The sequence below is a fragment of the Saimiri boliviensis genome, chromosome 4 (genome assembly GCF_048565385.1).
Source record: "Saimiri boliviensis isolate mSaiBol1 chromosome 4, mSaiBol1.pri, whole genome shotgun sequence".
Taxonomy (NCBI): Eukaryota; Metazoa; Chordata; class Mammalia; order Primates; family Cebidae; genus Saimiri; species Saimiri boliviensis.
In genome coordinates this window covers 154,684,224-154,707,626 of record NC_133452.1, presented here as the reverse complement: position 1 = coordinate 154,707,626, position 23,403 = coordinate 154,684,224, and the positions used below count along the sequence as shown (strand labels likewise).

The 23,403-nt window shown below is 41.2% G+C and overlaps 1 protein-coding gene across 2 annotated transcripts in view; it reads left to right on the top strand.

Annotated features, from left to right (window-relative positions):
• The window catches only part of LOC101038016 (uncharacterized), a 443,760-nt gene that overhangs the window by 136,136 nt on the left and 284,221 nt on the right, over positions 1-23,403 (top strand). For both annotated transcript variants that reach the window (XR_012517451.1, XM_074398477.1), the window contains exons 3-4: positions 10,998-11,091; positions 12,060-12,095. The gene's annotated coding sequence lies outside the window, so the exon portion shown is untranslated. The remainder of the gene's footprint in view (positions 1-10,997; positions 11,092-12,059; positions 12,096-23,403) is intronic.

The following is a 23,403-nucleotide window of genomic DNA, read 5'->3' as shown; positions in this document are numbered from 1 at the left end:
AGCTTTTTTCCTACTTGCTTCCAGAGAGTCATACAATGCAGAAGTGCTCAGATGCATGTTGGTTGAATTGGTGAGTATAACAGGGCACCCAAGGGAATGGCCACAGTTAGAAGGAAGTTACCTGAGAGGAGGGGTCCTCAGACCCATGCTAGCTTTGTGATTCTGTCCCTACAGACATGACTTACATGACAAAAAAAGCATGGCAGGCACTTGGGAAGCGTTTGCATCTTAACCTTTATAATACCTAATATATGGACAGGATGTTAAAAAAAATTGCCCTTTCCAGAACAGGGTTATAGAGACTCTAAGCAGGCAACAGTAAGAATTTTTTTTTTTTTTTTTTTTTTTTTGAGATGGAGTTTTAAGCTCTTGTTGCCTAGGCTGGAGTGCAGTGGCACAATCTCGGCTCACCGCAACCTCTGCCTCCTGGGTTCAAGTGATTCTCCTGCCTCAGCCTCCTAAGTAGCTGGGATTACAGGCATGCACCACCATGCCCAGCTAATTTTTTGTATTTTTAGTGGAGAGGGATTTTATCATGTTGGCCAGGCTGGTCTCAAACTCCTGACCTCAGGTGATCTACCTACCACAGTCTCCAAAGTGCAGGGATTACAGGTGTGAGCCACTGTGCCTGGCTGAAATATTTTTTTTTTTTTTAATAAAAGGTTATTTTTATCCCAGCACTTTGGGAGGCCAAGGCGAGTGGATCACAGGGTCAGGAGTTCGGGACCAGCCTGGCCAACATGGTGAAACCCTGTTTCTACTAAAAATACAAAAAAATTTAGCTGGACATGGTGGTGAGCACCTGTAATCCCAGCTACTTGGGAGGCTGAGGCAGGAGAATTGCTTGAACCTGGGAGATGGAGGTTTGTGATTCTGCCCATACAGACATGACTTACATGACAGGAAAAGCATGGCAGGCACTTTGGAAGCGTTTGCATCTTAACCTTTATAATACCTAATATATGGACAGGTTGTTAAAAAAAATGGAGCTGACATTGCACCACTGCACTCCAGCTTGTGTGACAGAGCAAGACTCTGCATCGATTAAAAAAAAAAAAAAAAGGGTTATTTTCAACTCCACGAAAAAGTGGGCAAAGGATATGAACTGACACTTTTCAAAAGAAGATGTATGGCCCAAAAGAATGTGAAAAGAAACTCAATGTCACTGGTCATTAGAGAAATTCAAATCGGAAGCACAGTGAGATACTATCTCACACCAGTCAGAATGGCTGTTGTTAAAAATTCAAAAAATAAGCAGTTGGATGCTGATGAGGTTGCTTAGTTCAGCCATTGTGGAAGACGATGTGGTCATTCCTTAAAGAGCTAAAAGCAGAACTACCATTCAATCCAGCAATCCCATTACTGGGTATATACCCAGAGGAATATAAATCATTCTCCCATAAAGGCACATGCATGCAAATGTTCATTGCAGCAGTATTCACAGTAGCAAAGACACAGAGTCAACCTAATTGCCCAGCAGTGACAGATTGGACCAAAAAAATGTGGTGGATATTACCATGGAATACTATGCAGCCATAAAAAAGGATGAGATTGTTTCTTGCATGGAAGGAGCTGGAGGCCATTTTCCTTAGCAAACTAACACAGAAACAGAAAACTAAATACTGGATGTTTTTTTACTTACAAGGGGAAGCTAAGTGGTGAGAACACATGGACACAAAGAAGGGAATAGCAGACACTGGGGCCTACTTGAGAGGGGAGAGAGAGGAGCAGAAAAAACAGCTACTGGGTACTAGGCTTAGTACCTGGGTGATCAAACCATCATCTGTACAACAAACCCCCATGGCACAAGTTTACCTATTTAATAAACCTGCACATGTACCCAAAACCTAAAATAAAAGTTTAAAAAATAGGTTATTTTAAGGAATATCCTAATGCATTTGTTTGTGTTTGAAGTAACGGTTTTGCTGATTAGTATTCTTTATTGCCGGTAAAAGTAGCTCACTAGAGGGAGCTTCTAAGAAACAGGGATTTTTAAGAGGATACACAGATATCCCGTTGATTTTAGAGAAGGATGCAGCTGTGTCTTGGGAAAACAAAACAAACAAACCAAAAATCGGAACCAAAACTTCACACTGAATCTGGAGTTTGGGTCATAGCGTATGAACAGGATTGCTTCCACCTGCGTTAACAGGCAACTTTCAGAAAACTGGGTGCTGAATGAACAGTCCAGCATCTGTGCAGAGGCCGCACCAAGGACCGGTATCTGTTTATCTTTATTTATGCTGCTATTGAAGATTTTCTAATCATTAGTGCTAATATTGCTGCAGAAAATAACTAATGAAGACGTCTACTGTTCTGTTGTGGTAATTTCTATTTGCAGGGCTCATTAACATCTTTGCTCAGAATGAGCAGCTCTTTTCTGCTTGGAATGCACGAAAATTACACAATGTCTAGAGCTGTTCTTCAACTCGGTCTTGTTTCTTCTTCACTTTGCTTCGACTTGCTGCCCACAAGTTGACCTCCCCTTAGAGCTGGGGCGGTCCAGCAGGGCTGCATTGTGATGTGTATTCCTTTTGTGGTTGGAGACTTGCTGAGAGAGGATTCTGCCCTTTTTTTTTAGACAGAGTCTTGCCCTGTTGCCCAGGCTGGAGTGCTGTGCTGTGATCTCAGCTCACTGCAGCCTCCGCCTCCTGGGTTCAAGTAATTCTCTTGCCTCAGCCTCCCAAGTAGTTGGGATTACAGGCGTGAGCCACCACACCTAGCTAATCTTTGTATTTTTAGCAGAGACAGGGTTTGCCATGTTGACAGGCAGGTCTCGAACTTCTGACCTCAGGTGATTTGCCCTTCTTGGCCTCCCAAAGTGCTGGGATTATAGGCATGAGCCACTGTGCCCAGCCGAGGATTCTGTGTTTAATGTGATGTTGGGCGAAATGTATGAAATGGTTCAAGAAGCAGATGGGAAGTGTTTGGGGCGCCTCCTGCCAGTGGCTCAGTGTAGCCAGGGAAAAACAGACACAACACTGTGCCATCTCTCACATTCTGGAAGGTAACATTGAGTTTGCTACATAGAATCATACAGTTCTAGGTCACCTGAAACTCAGAGCTCATGTGATCTAAACTTCTGTATTTAAAGGAGGAAGAGACTCGGAGAAGTAAAAATGGCTTGACCAGGAAGTCAGACTGGAACCAGAAGTGGACATATGGGCTCCTCCTTCCCTTTCTAGCACCACTGCTGCCAGTTCACATTATCTTTCTAAAATAACCATTTATAGGGCCACAGCTCCGTCTCAAACAAGGGCTTAGTGTCTGTGTTAGTTTATTGGGTCTGCCATAGCAACGTACCACAGACTGAGTGGCTTAAACAGCACAAATTTATTTTCTTAACGATTCTAGAGGCAACAAGTTTGAAATGAAAGTATCAGCAAGGTTGGTTCCTTCTGAAGTCTTTCTCCATGGCTTGCTCATGGCCATCTTCTCCCTGTGTCCCTCGTGGGCCTCCCTCCAAATCTGTGTCGCAGTCTCTTATAAGGACACCAGTCATAGTGGATTAGGGCCCTTCCATATGACCTATTTTGTTTTAATTACCTCTTGAAAAGTCCTGTTCCCAAATACAGTTATATTCTGAGGAATGGAAGTAAGGGTTTCAACACAGGAATTTCAGGTGGTTGTGAGGGAAAACAATTTATATGTTAACTTGATTCATTAATTGATTAAATATGATTAAACTGGTCAGGCCGGTGGCTCATGCCTGTAATCTCAGCACTTTGGGAGGCTGAGGTGGGTGGGTGGATCATCAGAGGTCAGGAGTTCGAGAGCAGCCTGGCCTAGATGTTGAAACCTCGTCTCTACTAAAAATGCAAAAATTAGCTGGGTGTGGTGGCACATGCCTGTAATCCAGCTGCTTGGGAGGCTGAGGCAGGAGAATCACTTGAACCCGGGAGGCAGAGGATGCACTGAGCTGAGATCGTGCCACTGCACTCTAGTCTGGGCAACAGAGCAAGACTCCGTTTCAAGGAAAGAAACAAATAAACAAATATGATTGAAACAGATTATACTGATGACCCAGTCTTTAAATGACCATTTGAATAGTCTTTTCAGATGTTAACTTTGCAATGATATGCAGCCAGCTAATTGAAAATTCTAGTGCCATACATGTTTTTAATTGCTTACTATATGCCAGGCATTGTACTAGGCAGCAGGGAAAGCTGCAAACAAGAGAGACCCAGTTCCTTCCTGTTTTTGGACGCTGCAGTCTATCAGGAAAGGCAGACATTTAAAAAGGGACTTGTGAGGACTGTTATGAAACAGGAAGCACAAGTGTCATCTCTATACCTTAGTACAATCACTTGCTTTAATTCACATCTTCCGGCCGGATGCCGTGGCTCACGCCTGTAATCCCTACACATTGGGAGGCTGAGGCAGGTGGATCACGAGGTCAAGAGATTGAGACCATCCTGGTCAACATGGTGAGACCCCCGTCTCTACTAAAAATACAAAAATTAGCTGAGCGTGGGGGTGGGCACCTGTAGTCTCAGCTATTCAGGAGGCTGAGGCAGGAGAATTACTGGAACCCAGGAGGTGGAGGTTGCAGTGAGCAGAGAGCACGCCACTGCACTCCAGCCCGGTGACAGAACAAGACTTCGTCTCAAAACTGAAATAAATAAATAGTAAAATAAATTAAATTCACGTCTTCCACGGTGGCAAGTTTGCCTCAGCGTCAGCTGGTCAGTTGCCTCTCGGGGGATCGGAACATTTATGTACCTGGAATGCTTGATACCTAGAGTTCTGAGGATCACTATTCTCATTCCAAACATGTTTTTTCGTTGCCAGAATGCTCGCTCAGTGACAGGATTACTTATGTGTACTCTGCATTTTTTGAAGAGGGGAAAGCTGCTATTTTTAACATCTCGTAGCATTCTGATGACTCCTTGATAACATGGTTACTATACGGAACCCCATCTGTTTCTCTGCTGGGACCACATCCTAGTCATATTTTTGTCCCTAATGTCTGGCATCGCGCCTGGCATTTAGTAGGTCTTCAGTAAATATTTGCTGAATAAATGTACGCTGATTGAAAAATTGCCTGCTATTATCAGCTCTCTGTACATGATAAATGCTTCGCCTCTCCAGAAAGATTGTAAGCTTCTGAGCAGGAACACCGTGGTCGCACATGGTCTGTCTAACTCAGCGTCTTGTAAATAATAGGAATGCCATCCCTAAATCCCTAGCCCCCTCCAGGATGGCCTATCTTCCTTGCATCAGAGACTGCTGAAGATTCTTAAAGATGGAAAAATCATATACAGGTTATTGCACAGATGTACATTAAAAAATGTAGTTCGTTCAATGTATCCCAATTGGGCCGATGGCCATAAATTAACTTGCTCCCAGGGTAGGTAGTACTCTGTTCTTCACTTCTGCTGTAATCACAGCTGCCTTCATTATGGAATCATAGAGAAGTGAATTAAGGTGAACTTTGAAAGAAGGAAGAGATGCAGCTCCCTTGATCGATGTGGGCGTGGGAGCGGGAAGATTGTTCTAGGCATAAAGATGGCATCAGAGAGGCTTGGCTGTTTTTCCATTCCCAGTCATCGTTGACAGTTTTTTATTTAACATTTAAAAAAAGTGTCCTCTGAACCTTAGGCGGTTCAAAAACAAGTATTTCATGGTAGAGATTATGTCAAATGATAAGAGATGCATTATGCGATCAGTGGCAGAAACCAAGGTTGAAGCTGCAGTGTGATGAGAATTTAAACATACAGAAGTCAGAAAATTCAAGAGCTGAAGTCAAACTGCAAGTGTGACTCAGTCCCCTCGGGCATATGGTGGTAGCGCTTTCTGAATTGTGGCATATTCAGTTAAATTTAAGCCCTTGTTTTTGCAAAGGCATTGTGTCAAGGTTGCAATGTGAGCAATAACTTTAGACTTTCACAATTTTTTATATTCTCACCCACAGTATATGCTGTTATAGCATTTGTGCACTAAAATTTGGTATAGCTTATAAAAGTTAAAAAAAAAAAAAAGATGTGGTGCAATGCTCAATCTGTGGTGCAGAAGCTATATGATTATGCAGGAATAACTTCTTTGTGCTTGAACTTGACCTAATACTGAAACAAAACATGGCTACTTGTACTTTTAAGTAAATAGATAAATAAACATTGTGGCAAAATGCATATACTGTAGTTACCATTTTAACCATTAAGTCGTTAGTGGCATAACTGTAGTTTGGTGGCATTAATTGCATTCACAGTGTTATACAACTGTCACCCCCATCCATCTCCAGAACTCTTTTTGTTTCGCAAAATTGAAATTCTACCCATTAAATAGCAACTCTTCTTTCCCTCCTCCCCCAAGCCCTTGACAACTGCTTTTCCATTTCTATGACAATGTCTACTCTAAATGCCTCACAGAGGGTGAATCATACAGTATTTGTCCTTTTATGACTGGCTTATTTCACTTAGCTGCTATATTATTAATACTAGCTTTATGGGGATATAATTCACAAACTGCGGAATTGAATGGTTTTTAGTCTATTTACAACAGAGATATTTTTGAAGAGAGAGTAAAACCAATCCTTTTTTCTTAGTTGTCAAATGCACACATGCTGCTTATCTGGCAAGTCCAGTTATAAAAATGCCATGAATTAAATGGGAACAGAAGATTGGGGGAAATATCTAGATGATTCCTTGTTTGGTTCAGATTAATTAAGACGGCCAGAATACTTTGGTGAGCGTGTTTGCTTTCATTGAAATGTCTTCATTTTGCTTACCGGAGCCAGCAATATGTGATTACTTACTGTTGTTCTTATGGGGCACTGTTTGCTTGTGTACTTGATTGTGATGAGTCGGCCAAAAATTTAACAGAACTGAAATTTCCGAAAGTCTGGATTTGTTCAAAGACCAGTTTGGAATTGACCAAAGCGATCGATGGAACTGACACGGGTTATTTTAGATCTGGTGTTCCCAGTAATGAAAAGAATATTTTGGTCCAAGTTTGAAAAATGGCATTTCACATTTATGTATGGCTGGTAAAAATATTCATTGGTACAACCATTTAGAACGACAGGTATTAACCAGTAAAAAAGAAAGTGTGCACCCTGTGATTCAGCATATTTTCCTTCTAGGTCTTTCCTAGAGAGACTTCTGTATTGTATACTATGAGACGTGGAGGCTATCCAGCACAGCTTTACTTGTGTTAATAACGGTTTTAAAAAAATAAACCCAAATGTTTATTAAAGTGAAATAAACAAATTGTGATATAATCAAATGATAGAATACAATGCAACAATGAAAGTGAATTATCTAAAACTCTCTAGGGGCAATATAGATACATTTCAGTAACCTGATATGAAGCCAAAAAAGCTAGGTTGTGCTGGGCGCAGTGGCTCACGCCTGCAATTCCAGCACTTTGGGAGGCCGAGGCGAGTGGTTCACGAGGTCAAGAGATCGAGACCATCCTGGTCAACATGGTGAAATCCCGTCTCTACTAAAAATACAGAAAATTAGCTGGGCATGGTGGCCCGTGCCTATAATTCTAGCTACTCAGGAGGCTGAGGCAGGAGAATTGCCTGAACCCAGGAGGCGGAGGTTGTGGTGAGCCGAGATCGTACCATTGCACTCCAGCCTGGGTAACAAGAGCAAAACTCCGTCTCCCCCCCCCCCCCCCGAAAAAAAGAAAAGTTAGGTTGCAGAAAAATTCAAAATACAAATGATTCTTTTTGTAAAATTTCAAAAGTATGCATCATTAAACAAGTAAAGTGGAATTTCACCCTGAGACAGTTAAAAAAAAAAAAAAAGGGCTGGAATCTTAGAAAGACATGGATTAAAACTCATTTTCCTCTGCTCTGAGAGTACATGTGGAAATGAAAGCTACCAGCTATTTCTGCCATTTTAAATGCTCATATGAAATTTCTAAGTACCCTGCATAGTAAGTCTTTAAAATATCACATACATACTATTTACTGGCAGGCTAAAAACTAACAGAAAGATGGCTGGGAGAAAGAAATCATGCATGCGGAACACTCTTACTTTAAAAAAATTTACATTCCCAAAATAGAATTTTTGGAGAGAAGCTTTTCTTGAATGATGTTAGATTGAAGGATATAACTAAAAATAGAACCGCAGTCTTTAATAAATGAAAATTAGTCAAGATCCTAATCAGTACTTCCCGTGTTCAGTACTAATTTTGTCAGTTCATTTCTTTAGTTAATGGGGGGCTGTACCTGCTCGCACATCCTTGTACTCTGCTTGCTTGGTTGTCATTATGAGACCACCACCATCACCTGGAGCAGTGGTTTTAGGAGCCCTGAGCTCAGCTCCTTTCCATTTAATGCAAACATGTTCCTCCCTCAGGATCTTTGTGTTACTCTAAAATAACACCCCCATCAGTTTTGATCCCCTTCACTGGTTCAATTTTTCCTTATTACAATTATACATACTTGTTTGTCTTTCTCATTTCACTAAAATTTGAGGGTGATGTTAAGTCCGTGGAAGCGGAGCCCATGTCTACCAGTGGTTCTTTCTGGAGATGGAATCTCGCTCTGTTGCCAGGCTGAAGTGCAGTGGCATAATCTCGGCTCACTGCAACCTCCACTTCCCGGGTTCAAGCCATTCCCCTGTCTCAGCCTCCTGAATAGCTGGGACTACAGGCACACGCCACCATGCCCAGCTAATTTTTTTTTTTTTTTTTTTTTTTTTTTTTTTTTTTGCATTTTAGTAGAGATGGGGTTTTACCATGTTGGCCAGGCTGGTCTCGATCTCCTGACCTTGTAATCCAGCCATCTCAGCCTCCCAAAGTGCTGGGATTATAGGCATGAGCCACTGCAACTGGCCTCTCCTAGTTTAAAACTGGGCCTGGCACACTTAGAAGCTCACTGATTATGCATCCGGTGAATCAATGCCTGAATTAGCCCAACAACTCTTTGAGGCAGATATTGCTGTTACTATTCTCCAGATTTTTAAAAACGGTGGCACTCAGACAGATTAAACTACTCTCTCGCATTTACCCAGCTCGTGAGTGGTGGAGGCTAGAATTCAAAGCCAGTGTGCTTGACACCAAAGCCTGTGGTCTTAACTACTCCACTTTTCTGCCTATCTGCTGTTAATTCTTAGTGACATTTTCTTTTTTTTCTTTTTTCTTTTCTTTTTTTTTTTTTTGAGACGGAGTTTCGCTCTTGTTACCCAGGCTGGAGTGCAATGGCACGATCTCGGCTCACCGCAGCCTCCGCCTCCTGGGTTCAGGCAATTCTCCTGCCTCAGCCTCCTGAGTAGCTGGGATTACAGGCACGCGCCACCATGCCCAGCTAATTTTTTGTACTTTTAGTAGAGACGGGGTTTCACCACGTTGACCAGGATGGTCTCGATCTCTTGACCTCGTGATCCACCCGCCTCGGCCTCCCAAAGTGCTGGGATTACAGGCTTGAGCCACCGTGCCCGGCGACATTTTCATATATATATATTTTGCATAGAGCATCATTTCTTCTTTTTGGACTATCAACTCAGCATTTGTTTAATTCTTTGTTTTCTGTTTTTGAGACAGAGTCTTGCTTTATCACCCAGGCTGGAGTACAGTGTCACAATCTCAGCTCACTGCAACCTCCGTCACCTCCCAGGTTCAAGCAATTCTTCTGTCTCAGTCTCCCGAGCAGCTGGGGTTACAGGTTCATACCACCAAGCCCGGCTAATTTTTGTGTTTTTAGGATAGAGACAGGTTTCACCGTATTGGCCAGGGTGGTCTTGAACTCCTGACCTCAGGTGCTCCACCTGCCTCGGTCTCCCAAAGTGTTGGGATTACAGGCATGAGCCACTGTGCCCCACCTTGTTCAATTCTTTATATGCACCTTTTAAACAAATATTTGTGTCTCCTTTTAGGACTATTTCTGTTTTGCATCTACAGAGATTTTACTCAGATTTCAGGTTCAGCTAATTTCAGGCTCCTCCGGCTATGCCCATGCCACGTTCAGTGCTGTTGTCTAGGCTCCAAGACTGAAGCAGGTCTGTGAGAGCAGCCAACAAGGCGTCAAGAAGGAAGGATGCAGAGATAACCCCCTGAGCTGCGTTATCTCCTAAATGCATGTCTTCATGCCATTGCTAATGGCATCTAATGGCTTTGGGCTCTGAACAGGTGCTGCCTTGTAATCTGCGCTCATTTGTCACTTTCACACTGCTAAATTTACTGAAATAACATGAACAGGGAAAGCAAAATGACTCTCATGGATGCCAGGAATGCCTTATTTATCTTTTAGGTTTCTTGCCTTTGTTTTGGGATGCAGGAGCCCGCTTTGAAGTTGAAATAAAACAACGAATGTTCAGAGCTGAGGTTGTCACCCTTTGTAGTAGGAGCTCAGATCTGGAAGGGGTCCCAGAGAGTTCTCATTTGGTCACAGAGGAGAATGTGGTCTGTGGGGCCACATGCAGTGCTGGCCAGTGGAATTGGTAGAGGTCTTAGAACCTGGGTAGCCTGACTCCCTTTCTGGGGCTCCTTCCAAAACCCCGTGGCATCCTCCTTGGCACTATGCACACCTAGCTGTAAAGACATATGTGCCATGGAGGGCAAAAGCCTTTTTTGGGGGGCATATATGGGCCAATTGTTGATCAGCAGCCTGTTTTCTTAGATCATCTGGCTTCTTTATGAAATGTACCTCTTTGACTTGGGTTGACCAAGCTCAAATGATCTCCTTACGGATGCATATTAACGATGGCCCCAATTTCTTAGGATCCTAGGACATGAAAATCTTCATCTCTCTCTCTCTCTCTCTCTCTCTCTCTCTGTGTGTGTGTGTGTGTGTGTGTCTGTGTGTGTGTGTGTGTGTGTGTGTGTGTGTGTGAGAGAGAGAGAGAGAGAGAGAGAGAGAGAGAAATGTATGTGAATATTTACCATTTTGCGTCTACAGCCTTTGAAGACTTCTGCTTTTCTTCTAGCATAGAAATAAGATCAAAGTTTCTCTTACTGTAAAAGTTTGGTTGAGGGGGTTATTGTTTATTACTATTACTATTATTGTTATTATTGTTATTTGAGACAAAGTCTCCCTCTGTTGCCAGGCTGGAGTTGGCGCAATCTCAGCTCACTGCAACCTCTGTCTCCAGGGTTCAGGCAATTCTCCTGCCTCAGCCTCCTGACTAGCTGGGACTACAGGTGCACGCCACCATGCCTAGCTAATTTCTATATTTTCAGTAGAGATGGGGTTTCACCAAGTTAGCCAGGATGGTCTTGATCTCTTGACCTTGTGATCCACCCCCCTCAGCCTCCCAAAGTGCTAGGACTACAGACAGATGTGAGCCACCGTGCCCAGCCTGTTGATTGTTTTAAAATAAAATAAAACTCATATATAATGAGCTTATTATGGTCTAGATGCTGTACTAAGTGCTTTACATACGTGTAAAATTCAATCGCCACAGCAGCCCAACAGCATAGTGTTATTAGCCCCATTTGACAGAACAGGAAGTTGAGGCTCAGAGAGAATAAGCAGCTTGCCCGAGGTGACAGATCTTAAAATGATAGAGCTATGATTTTTTTTTTTTCCTTAGAGATGGGGTCTCGTCATATTGCTCAGGCTGGCCTCCAACTCCTGGCCTCAAGCAATCCTCACCCCTCAGCCTCCTGTGTAGCTTGGGACTACAACGTGTGCCTCCATGCCTGGCTGTCGAGCTATGATTTGAATGAAAGCAGTATGACTCCAGAGCATGCCCCATGAATTGTTTATTGTTTCCCTGATCACAGAAGGGGTGTATATATTCATGTAGAAAAACTGGAAATACAGAAAAGAATGAAGGGCAGATCGCCCACAAGATAAACATGAACATTTTTAGTGTCTCTAGTCATATACATTTTTTAACTGGAGTCATGCTGATTTACTGTTTGTGAGCTGACTGATATTTATCAGGGGTCTGTATGTTGTAAACATGCTGCTCTGTCCTTTTCAAGCCCACACAATGTGATCTTAGGGCCTATTATGAGTTATACATCTCTCATAGGTACTGTAATTTCCATCTGTAATCTATCCAGCAATGAATTCTGCAGATATTGTGCTATTGTTTAATGATGCTCTGCCGGACTTCTTCAACATATGTATTTTATTTCAACATCTCTGGTTGTTTCCTTAGGATACATTTCCAGAACCAGAGCTGGTGGCTCAAATAGTAAGGCCCTTTATAAGTCTTTTGATATGTGTCATTAAATTACTGTTCCTGAGTACTTGCCAGCCGTGACAAAGAGTGTTCGTATGTCTGCACTCTGGACAACGCTAAGTACTATAATAAAAAAAAAGAAACAAACAAAAACTCTGTCAATTTGATAAGTTAAAAATTGCATCTTGTTTTAATTTGCTTTTTATAGTGTAGTTTCAAGTGAGGGTGGATATTTTCCTTATGTTTCTCTGTGTTTTACATTTCTGTTTTAAATTGGCCATTCGTGTTCATTGCTTATTTTTGTGTTAGAAAGTTTTTTCTTTTACTCACAATTACATGGATTTATGTTGTATTAAGGATATTAACTCTTCGTTTGATGGCATTAGAAATATTTTCCCACTTTGATATTTTCATTTGAATTTTACTTATGGTGATTTTTATGTACCAAATCAAAATATCTATAGTTACACATATTAATAATTAAAAAATTTTTTTTTGCTTTTTTTCACAGTTGAATTCCTTTTTTTTTTTCTTTCTTTCTTTTTTTTTTTTTTGAAACAGAGTCTCACTCTGTCACCTAGGCTGAAGTGCAGTGGTGTGATCTCGGGTCACTGCAACCTCCACCTCTAGGTTTCAAGCGATTCTCCTGTCTCAGCCACCCGAGTAGCTGGGACTACAGTCACGTGCCAATACACCTTGCTAATTTTTTTGTATTTTTAGTAGAGACTGGTTTTTGCCACGTTGGCCAGGCTGGTCACAAACTCCTGACCTCAGGTGATCCACCCGCCTCGGCCTCCTAAAGTGCTGGGATTGTAGGCGTGAGCCACCACGCCTGGCCTGAATTCTTTTTGTTTGTTTTACTTTAAGTTCTGGGATACATGTGCAGAACGTACAGGTTTGCTACATAGATATACATGTGCCATGGTGGTTTGCTGCACCCATCCACCCGTCATCTAAGATTTAAGCCCCACATGCGTTAGGTATTTGTCCTAATGCTCTCCCTCCCCTTGTCCCCCATCCACTGACAGGCCCTGCTGTGTGATGTTCCCCTCCCTGTGTCCATGTGTTCTCATTGTTCAACTCCCATTTATGAGTGAGAACATGCAGTGTTTGGTTTTCCGTTCCTGTGTTACTTTGCTGAGAATGATGGCTTTGAGCTTCATCCATGTCCCTACAAAGGACATGATCTCATTCTTTTTATGGCTGCATTTTTTTTTTTTTTTTTTTGGCTTTTATACCTAGAAAAGTCTTCCATTCACTAGGATCAGATAACTATTCACCCATAATTTCTTGTAGTTTTTTAGTTATCTCATAGTTTATATTTAGCGTTTATTTTGATGTGTGATCTTAGACATGAGGATTCCATGAACTTTTGTCAAATATTAAATCAGTTGTTCTCACATTATGTAATTTAATACTCTTTTGCCCCACTGAGAGGAGACGTCATCTTTAGTACTAATAAAAACTAAATGTTTTTAGAAACTTGTGTATTTCTAAGCCTTATATTCTGTTATCTTGATATTGGTGTTTTTTTCTACTTTGGTTTTGATTCTATGATTTTAATAGTTTTTAACATAATTAGATTTCATATAATTTTTCCAGTATTAGCTATTTTTAGTCTATTCTTTCACGTGTGTATAGACTAATTTAGTCAGATTTTAAACCATCTTTTCAAAATAAATTTTAATTTAGTAGATTAGATATCAATTCAGAGAGAATGGAAGTCTTTACTGAACTCATAACTTCTGATCCATGCACGGTATTTTTCTCTTATTGTTTTTTAGTAATGCATTCTTCTGTCTTTATGGAATCTGAGAAGTTCTTGTTTTCTTTAGAGATTTTACAGCGTTGGTTATAATTGTGCACCTAATTTTTATTTTCCTTATACAGTAGTCCCCCCAATCAACTGGGAACATGTTCCAAGACCCCCAGTGGATTCCAGAAACTGCCAGTTAGTTCCAACCCTATATAGACTGTGCTTTATTCTGTATATACATGCCATAATGAAATTTAATGTATAAATTAAGCCCAGTAAGAGATTAACAATAACTAATAACAAAATAGAACACTTATATAATAATATACTATAATAAAAGTTATGTGGATGTGATCTCTCTCACTCTCAAAATTATTTTCTTGTACTGTACTTGCCTATTTTCAGACAGAGAATTGACCTCCAATAAATGAAACCATGGAAAGCAAACCTGTGAATATGGGGAGACTACTGTATAAGGAAAATTTTCACCTGATTATCTCTGGGTTTTAGGAAAACTATTAGTATGTCTATGTAAGCATGTGTGGAGGGGTATATGTAAATCTTCTAGTAACTGACCATTTTACACACACACACACACACACACACACACACACACATCTCTGCGTGTGTGTGTACTGTCTTTGGAGACAGAGTCTCCTTTTGTCACCTGGGCTGGAGTGCTGTGGTGTGATCTCGGCTCCCTGCAACCTCCGCCTCCCAGGTTCAAGTGATATTCTTCTGTCTCAGCCTCCTAAGTAGCTTGGATTACAGGCATGGTCCACCACACCTGGTTAATTTTTATATTTTTAGTACAGACAGGGTTTCACCATGTTGGCCAGGCTGGTCTCAAATTCTTGACCTCAGCTGATCCACCTACCTCAGCCTCCCAAAGTGCTGGGATTACAGGCATGAGCCACTGTGCCCCCTGGCCAACTCACCATAATTTTGATCTCAGTTCTAGAGGCTTTCAGCTAATTCCCTTAGATATCTTAAGTAGACAATAATAACATTTCTAATCATGATAATTTTGTCTCCTACATTTTAATATTTTTAACTTTTATGTCTTCTACAACATCCTGATGGTATGCCAAATAATAATGGAAGAGCAGATAGAAATACACTTGACTTTATTCCTGAATTTAATTTTTTTTTCTTTCTTTTGAGACAGAGTCTTACTCTGTTGACTAGGCTGGAGAGCTATAGCACGCGATCTTGGCTCACTGCAACCTCTGCCTCCCAGGTTGAAGTGATTCTCCAGCCTCAACCTCCCAAGTATCTGGCATTACAGGCATGCACCACCAGACCTGGCTAATTTTTGTATTTTAGTAGATATTGGGTTTCACCATACTGGCCAGGCTGGTCTCAAACTCCTTACTTCAAGTGATCCACCCACCTCAGCCTCCCAAAGTGCTGAGATTACAGGCATCAGCCACCACGTCCAGCCTGAATTTAATTATTGACTCTTGTTTTTAACTTTTAATATAATATGGGCTACTGGTTTGTGGGAAATATCTTTTATTGTGGCAAATACATAGCATTCTATTCTAATTTTCAACCCTCTTCCCTGCAGAATATTTTAGAGAATATCTTTTTGGCCACTTTGATAATGTTAATTTTTGTCTATTGAACAGCGATGCTGTGAGTTTCAGGATGTAATGTTGTTTAATGGAAACTGATAAAGAGAGAGCTGGGATCATGATGAAGTACACTGCAGCCCGCTCAGAGGAAGAGATGGGTACACCAGTTGTCACCAAAATCGCAACCAATAAAAGGGAACCAATCTTAGAAAGACTCATGTACCGTAAAGCAGTAATTTCCAGAAGCCTCTGATAGTAACAATTCTCCCTTCCATTCCCTTACTCTCTAGTTTGAAGATGCGATGATGGCAAAAAGACTGATATGTCAGAAAACCCATGAAACTCCATACACAGTTGAGCAAGCTGACATACGGCAGCTGTCAGGAATTTCCACACTCGCTCCTCTTGAGTTGCCTCAAAGAGAAGAAAAGAGAGAGAAAGAGAGGGTATCTTTGCTCCCATTAAGGCACATATATAGCATCCTGGGAACTTTGAAGTTACCTGTCCCCGGAGTTACGGGAATGAAGTCATTTTTTTGGTTGTTATATTATGAAAGTTCCCCCACCCCTAACAGTATTGTCTATAATAATTTTTTTAATCAGGATTTTTACTTCTTAAATTAATATTAAACATTTAATGTTTCTAGAAAATCTGTCATTTCTATATGTATTTAGTTTATCAAGATAGGGTCTTGCTCTGTTGCCCAGGCTGGAGTGCAGTGGTGTAGTCATAGCTCACTGCAACCTTGACCTCGTGGGCTCAAAGGATCCTCCCACCTCAGCCTCCCAAATAGCTGGGACTACAGCTGCATGCCACCATCCCTGGCTATTTTTCTTTTTTCACTTTTTTTTGTAGAGATGGGGGTCTCACTGTGTTGCCCAGGATAATCTCAGACTCCTGCCTTAAGCAATCCTTCTGCCTCAGCCTCCTAAAGCATGAGGATTATAGCTGTGAGCCACTAGACCAGATCATTTCTATATTCACAATTTATTAACACAGTTAGAAAAATTTAAAATATCCTCAATATTTGTGAATTTATTCTATTTCATATTTTTTATTTGTTATCTGAAACATTAGATTAGCTAGCAGTAAGTCTGTTTTATTTTGTATATATTTTAAAATATATATTTTGCATGTATTTTAAAAATAGAGTTACTATTTTATATGTATTTTAAAATATATACAAAATTTTATTTTCTTTCTTTTTTTGAGACAGAGTCTCCCTCTGTTGCCAGGTTGGAGTGCAGTGGTGTGATCTCGGCTCACTGCACCCTCCATCTCCCAGGTTCAAGTGATTCTCCTGCCTCAGCCTCCTGAGTAGTTGGGACTACAAGCGTGAGCCTCCACACCCAGCTGATTTTTGTATTTTTAGTAGAAATGAGGTTTCACCATGTTGGCCAGGATGGTCTTGATCTCTTGACCTCATGATCCGCCCGCCTTGGCCTCCCAAAGTGCTGGGATTACCGGCGTGAGCCACCGCGCCCGGCTCCCTCTTCTCATTTCTCGAGTTGATCTTTTATTTTAAATTTTTCTTAATGATAAAAATACTTAGGCTATTCGCCTCTGACTGTAAGCAGTCTATACTTTGATACATAATTTTCTCATTATCTTTATTGTCTCAGTCTGTGATTCCATAATTTATTATCTTATACTCCACACCTATTTAGAAGAGCATTTTTTTAATGCACAAGTTAATTTGAATTGTTAACACTTCTGTTTATTAATGAGTTTTGTTGCATTGTGGTCACAGAATATTGAAAGGTAGTAAAATTTCTTTTATGTTCCAATACAGGATTTGTTTCTGTTAATGTTCCATGAGACCCTATATATAAGATGCATGCTCTAATTAAATCTCATCAGGCTTATCATGTCATCAGATCAGCCCTATTTAGTATTTTATCCTACTTCTCTGTATCCCTATTACATTTTCATCTGCTTCGTTTTCCAAGGACTAAAATCAATGGGGTAGACTTTCACAACACTATTCCGTATCTCTCAATCTCTGTTTTGTTTTCTTTATATATTTCCATGCTCTACTGTCTTGGCACATAAAATGTTAACTTAATTCTTTGGAATGTATCTCTTATCCCTAAAAATTCCACCTCTGTTGAGTGCTTTAGATATGTAATACTGATTTTGTACTAACAGTTGTAACTGTCACTTTTAAATGTGCAGCTTCCTGGTATTCCTTTGTCTTGATCTTCTTCTAACTTTTATGTGTTTCTTGCGGATTGTCTAAGGTCATTCTTAATTTATGACACCATGTGAGATTTTTTGCTTTTCAAGAAGAATTAATACCTATCTTCAGTGTTGATATGCTTATTCTAATTTTGGTCCTCTTTATTCTTTTCGTTTTATGATTCCTTGGTATTCCCATCATTTTCCATTTTGTGTGACATGATTTACTCTCTAGCAATATTCATACCTTATATTTAATCTTCTAGTTGTCTTCTTAAATTTTACTAAATATGACCTATATTTCTGTATGAGCAATGTCAGTAAGCGGACTGACCATACCTCCTCCCTGTGTAAGATAAGATTAACCCATTTTATTCTCCTTTGAAATTCTCCTTTCCTTTTTTAAAGATATAGACATACAGATGTTTTGATCCAGTTTATGATTACTTTTCAATATCACGTAACTTTTCTTACAAGGATTACCTGTATGACCTGTGTTCCTTTTTTATAACCATGTTCAACTGTTTGTTATATGATTTGACTATATGTGTATATACTTTTCTTTAGAGACAGGGTCTTGCCCTGTGACCTGTGGCCCAGGCTGGAGTGCACTGGTGTGATCATAACTCACTGCAGCCTCAGCCTCCTGGCTCAAACAAATCCCCTACCTCAGCCTCCGAAGTAGCTTGAACTACAGGCACACAGCGTCATGCCTGGCTAACTTAATTTTTTTTTTCCTTTTTGTATAGACGGGGGTCTCAATGTGTTGCCCAGGGTGATTTTGAACTCTTGGCCTCAAGCAATCCTCCAACCTTGGCCTCCTGAAGTGCCGGGATTACAGGCACGACCCCCTGTGCTGGGGCTGATTACATATTGTAAAGTATTTTAAAGCACACCTACCCCTTTTCTTTACTGTTTAAAATGAAATTTTTGATGAAGAAGCTTCTTCAAATAGATTCTATGAAGTACGTTGTGTTTTGTTGCTCCTTTGGATCCAAGAATGCCTTTTTTATTTTTTAGCTCTCATACCTCAGTAGGAACATTGGTTAGTTTGGAATTCTTATATCAGAACCCTTTGCCATTAGAGCTGCGTAGCTGTTTTATTTCTCCTATTGTCAGAAATCTGATTTTTTTTTTCCATCTTGGTGACCTGGTTACCTGTATTTCTCTTCTTCCTCACTGTATGCATATGAGTTGTTTTGACTTCAAAAGTCAAGTTTCACCAGAAGGTAGATAAATAGACGGCAGTTTGTTTTAATTTAGTTTAATATTTACATCAGCTTTCGTTTTTCAAAGAGTACGTTTTTGGATTGTTGGTTGGTTGGTTAGTTGGTTCTGAGAATCAGGTATTTCTTCAGTTTAGAAAAGTTTTCTTTCATGATTTCTTTAATAATTGCTTCTGCGGTATTTGCTTTGACTACGCACACCTCCTGCTGTCTGCATGTTGGCTTTCACTCTGTCTCCCATATCCATTAGGATCTGTCGTATTTGGTTACCCTTCTCATCTTTTTCCCAATGCCTTTTGGGAGAGTTTTTCAAGTTTGTGCTTCACTTCCTGGTTTGATGCTCCAGAAGGCTGTCTTTCCTTTTCACTGCATCAAATGCAGTTTTAAATAATACTTTGGAAAATCAATCATTGAATAAGGTCCGAATTTTTTTGTGTGATTTAGTGTTTATTTTCATTGACTTGTCATTCACGCCTAAGTCTGGATCTCCTCCCCTTCTTTCTCCTCCTTCTCCTTCAAAGGGGCGAATCATGTCTTGTCTGAAACTTGTTTCTATTTCCAGTAGTAAATCTTTACTGAAACTATCTTCTTCCTTTGTTTCTTGGCTGTTTCTTGTTTTGTTACCAAGTCCGTATAAGCCCGATGTTGCCGGTTTGGGGTCTACTCATCATTGAATGATGGGAGGGCTAGCCTGGCCTGGAAATTGTTCTCAAATGATCTCTGTACCATTAGGAAAAGATTGGACTCTGAAGCTGAAGGCTTGATTCTTAAAAATGTACCAGACCAGGTGTGTGTTTCAGCAGCTGCACAAATTGGAAGGGAGCGGGAGCCCCAGAGCAGTCTCTGTGTGGGCTTCTTCCTTATGTGGTTGCTGCTTGACAATGGGTGGCGCCATCGTGCAAGAGACGGTGTTCTTATTCTGAACTGCTCCCTGACCCTAGCTTCACTCCAAGCCCCCACTGTAGCAGAGGATGCATTGTTCTGGTATCAGAGGCCTGCTATATAGAGAGACATCTCACATCCCACCAGATAGCCATGGGCATGGAGGTACTTATGCTTGGTTCTCCTGCTTAGTTCCTTCTGTATGCAAATGCCTTGGATGCCAGACACTCTCTGGTTTGCTAGCCTGCTCTCACCTCCAGCGTTCAGTCCATTTTAGGAGGATTCTTACCATTGCTCTCTCAGAATCCCTTCTTGTTTCTTCTCACAATGCTGTGCCACCTTTTCAAGAAAGAGAATCCCAAGACACATTGCTGATTCAACCTTTTATGTGATGCCTTCTCTGGTCTCTCTAACAAAATGTCTTAATGTTAAACATGCTGGGTGCCCTCCTTTCATTTTCCAGCACTGTTGTAGACTTCCCCCGCCCCCCGTCTTTATATTTGTGGGCAATGTTCAGATTGATGACATGCTTTAAAGACGGAGAGAGGAAATTTACAAAACACAAATGCAGAGGACTGTGAATTTTACAAAAGCATTTATGGAGTTCTCTAAATAATGAACTCCCTCAGGACGTTTAGCACACCAAGTAATTTATAAAGTTTAGGCTTACACGTAGATTGTCAGGCACACAGCTTTTGTATATTGTAAGCTACACCTGTATTCCTGTAATAGTCCCCAGGAGTATCGTGGTACATGGTCCAATTAGGTACAGAAGAACACTCAAGTAGCAGCCAGTCACTTTGCCTGTAATAATGTCTACGATTCAGAGCAGTGCCCGATTCACCCTTTGCACTTTTCCCAGTGTCATTTGGCAGCTGGGGCCTGGTTATTCAGCAGAGTCTTGCTTCTCCCCAGAAGCTTTTCTGATCCTTGCAGGCACTCTTCTTCTAGGGAGAGAAGAATGCCAACATATTTTAAGGAAACAAAGGATAACAGTGTCACATACCTTTGAATAAGAGTGAAAAAATAGTTCTTCCCACATCCAAACGCAATGTAGTCAAAACCAACATGCCAAGTGTACATGGGCAGAGGGTGGGTCACGGGCTTACTGCACCCAAAAGAGCTTCGTTTATTGACTCCTATTTTTTCCCTTCTCGCTGGTCCAGCTGCAATGATTGATTGTCCACAAAGGTGACTTAGAAAAAGAGAGGAGACCTTGGAGAGAGAGAGAGAGGGCCGAATAGGCAGACAGATGGAGAGGAGGTTTGTTTGCTTGGCGGAACATCCAGGTTGCAGATGGTTCTAGAACAGAGACAGTATTGCTAGGGCTGTGGGGAACAGATCTGGACTAACGCTGAGGCTTGCAGGTAAAGTCAGTGGCTCCCACTCAAATGTCATTCAGCACATAGCGATTTCAGCTGGAGATCTGTTTATAGCATAATCCAGACACTGCTGACTTTTTTCCCCCATGAGGCTTTAATGTCTCATTTACTAACAAAATTATATATGGGAAGTGGATGTGATAAGAAGACTGTTGAATCCTATTATCTCACCACTGAGTGAGGGGCCTTTGTCTCCAGACAATTCTTTTTCCTCAGTTGCCTTGGGCATTTCAGACCATGCCCAAAAAGATATGTTGTGAGCTGCATACCTGTGGTTGACCGTATTAGAATCTGTGATCAATTTCATAGAGATTTCGAGGGTTAAAAAAAATGAGCAAAGAGCCTTCTTTAGGAATTTGGGGATATGCTCGACAAAAATATTCCAAGGTATTTTTCTTTTCTACTGACACATTTTGATGTAAAGCAAGAAGTGGTTCCTAACAATTGACCGTGGTTGCCTAGGGAGATGGATACATTTTCACGTATTTTGACATGTCAGACGGAAACAGGCCTCACTCTTAGAACTTTCCCTTGGATTTCCCACCTGCCCTAGACATTGATATTCCATTTTGAAAATATAACACTGACACATTGGGACATGCTTTCCAAGCCCAATTACCATGCAGCACAGTATCAGTTAAGTGGATCATGAAATATGTGTCTGATTGACTCACTTGTGTAAGTTACATTTTATGACAACACTTAATTCTCCTTTATATGTTCGGGCTTCCTATTTTGTGATGTGTGTAATTGCAGAACTTGGGAGCTAGAATGGACTTTGAGGAGATCCCTTATGCCAACCCTTTCACTTCACAGATGTAGAAAGTGAGACTTAGAGAGGGTATGACTTTCCCAAGGCCACAGATGACTAATTTACAGCAGAGCTGGGCTGCGGTGGTGCCATCTCGTTTCACTGCAACCTCCGCCTCCTGGGTTCAAGCAATTTTCCTGCCTCAGCCTCCCGAGTAGCTGGGATTACAGGCACCTACTACCACTCCTGGCTATTTGTTAAAAAAATTTTATTTTTAGTAGAGATGGGTTTCACTATGTTGGCCAGGCTAGTATTGAACTGCTGACCTCAGGTCATCCTCCCGCCTCAGCCTGTCAAAGTCCTGGGGTTACTGGTGTGAGCTACCCTGCCTGGCCAGAGCTATTCTTAAAATCCTCTGCACTTCAGATCTTAAGATAACATTAGATTTCACAGTATGCATGAAATAACTTAGACCTGGTCTTGGAAATAGCTTTCACCATCCAGGTACCCATCACATGTGTTCAGAGGTGAGGCTTTCTTAGCACACTATGTAAGGAGACATAGTAAAGAAATATTGATTGAATATTGAATAAGTGATGAGCCTATGTGCCGTGCTAGATGTTCTAAACATAGAACTTTATCTCATGCCATAACTCTTTGAATTAAGTATCATTCTTTTTGTTTGTTTGTTTTTGAGACAGGGTCTCACTCTGTTGCCCAGGCTGGAGTACAGTGGCACGATAGTACCTAACTGTAGCCCGAACCCTGCTTTCAGGCAATGCTCCCACCTCATCCTCCTGAGTATCTGTGGCTACAGGCACGTGCCACCACACCTGGCTAATTTTTAAACATTATTTGTAAAGATAGGGACTCACATGTTGCCCAGGTTGGTCTTGAACTCCTGGGCTCAAGCAATCCTCCCACCTTGGCCTTCCAAAGTGCTGGGATTATAGGCATGAGACACTACCCCTGGTTAGTGTCATTATCTTGACCATTTTATGGTTAAAGGAATATAGACCTGGCAAGTTTCTGTAACTTGTTCCAGAGCACATAGCTAGTAAGTTTTGAGGCTCCTTCTAGAGTCACTGCCTGAATAACCTGCAGTTTTCTACTGTACCACATGGGTTCTTCTGCTCATTTTCCTACTGAGAGAGATGGCAGTTCTTCTAAGTATCATATCATTCAAAAGTTGCTTACCCAAGAGCTCCAGCGTCTGAATCCCTGAGCATACCTCTTCCCCCATGCATCATACCTGTTTCCCATTCTCTTTGAAAAATTCTGAATTGTGAGCAAATGTTCTTGCAAAATAAAGAGAGTGTGTCCCTGCGGCATTGTCTGAGTGCAGAGGATCTTAAGAATAGCTCTGGAACTGTGCAGAGCTGATGGGCAGCCCTGTTATATAAGCCCAGCTCTGCTGTAAACTAGTCTTCTTGTGGCCTTGGGAAAGTTACACCCTCTCTAAGCCTCGGTTTCGACATCTGTAAAGTGAAAGGGTTGCTGTAAGGGATCTCTCTAAGGTCCATTCTAGCTCCCAAGTTCTGCAATTACGCGCGTCACAAAAAAGGGAG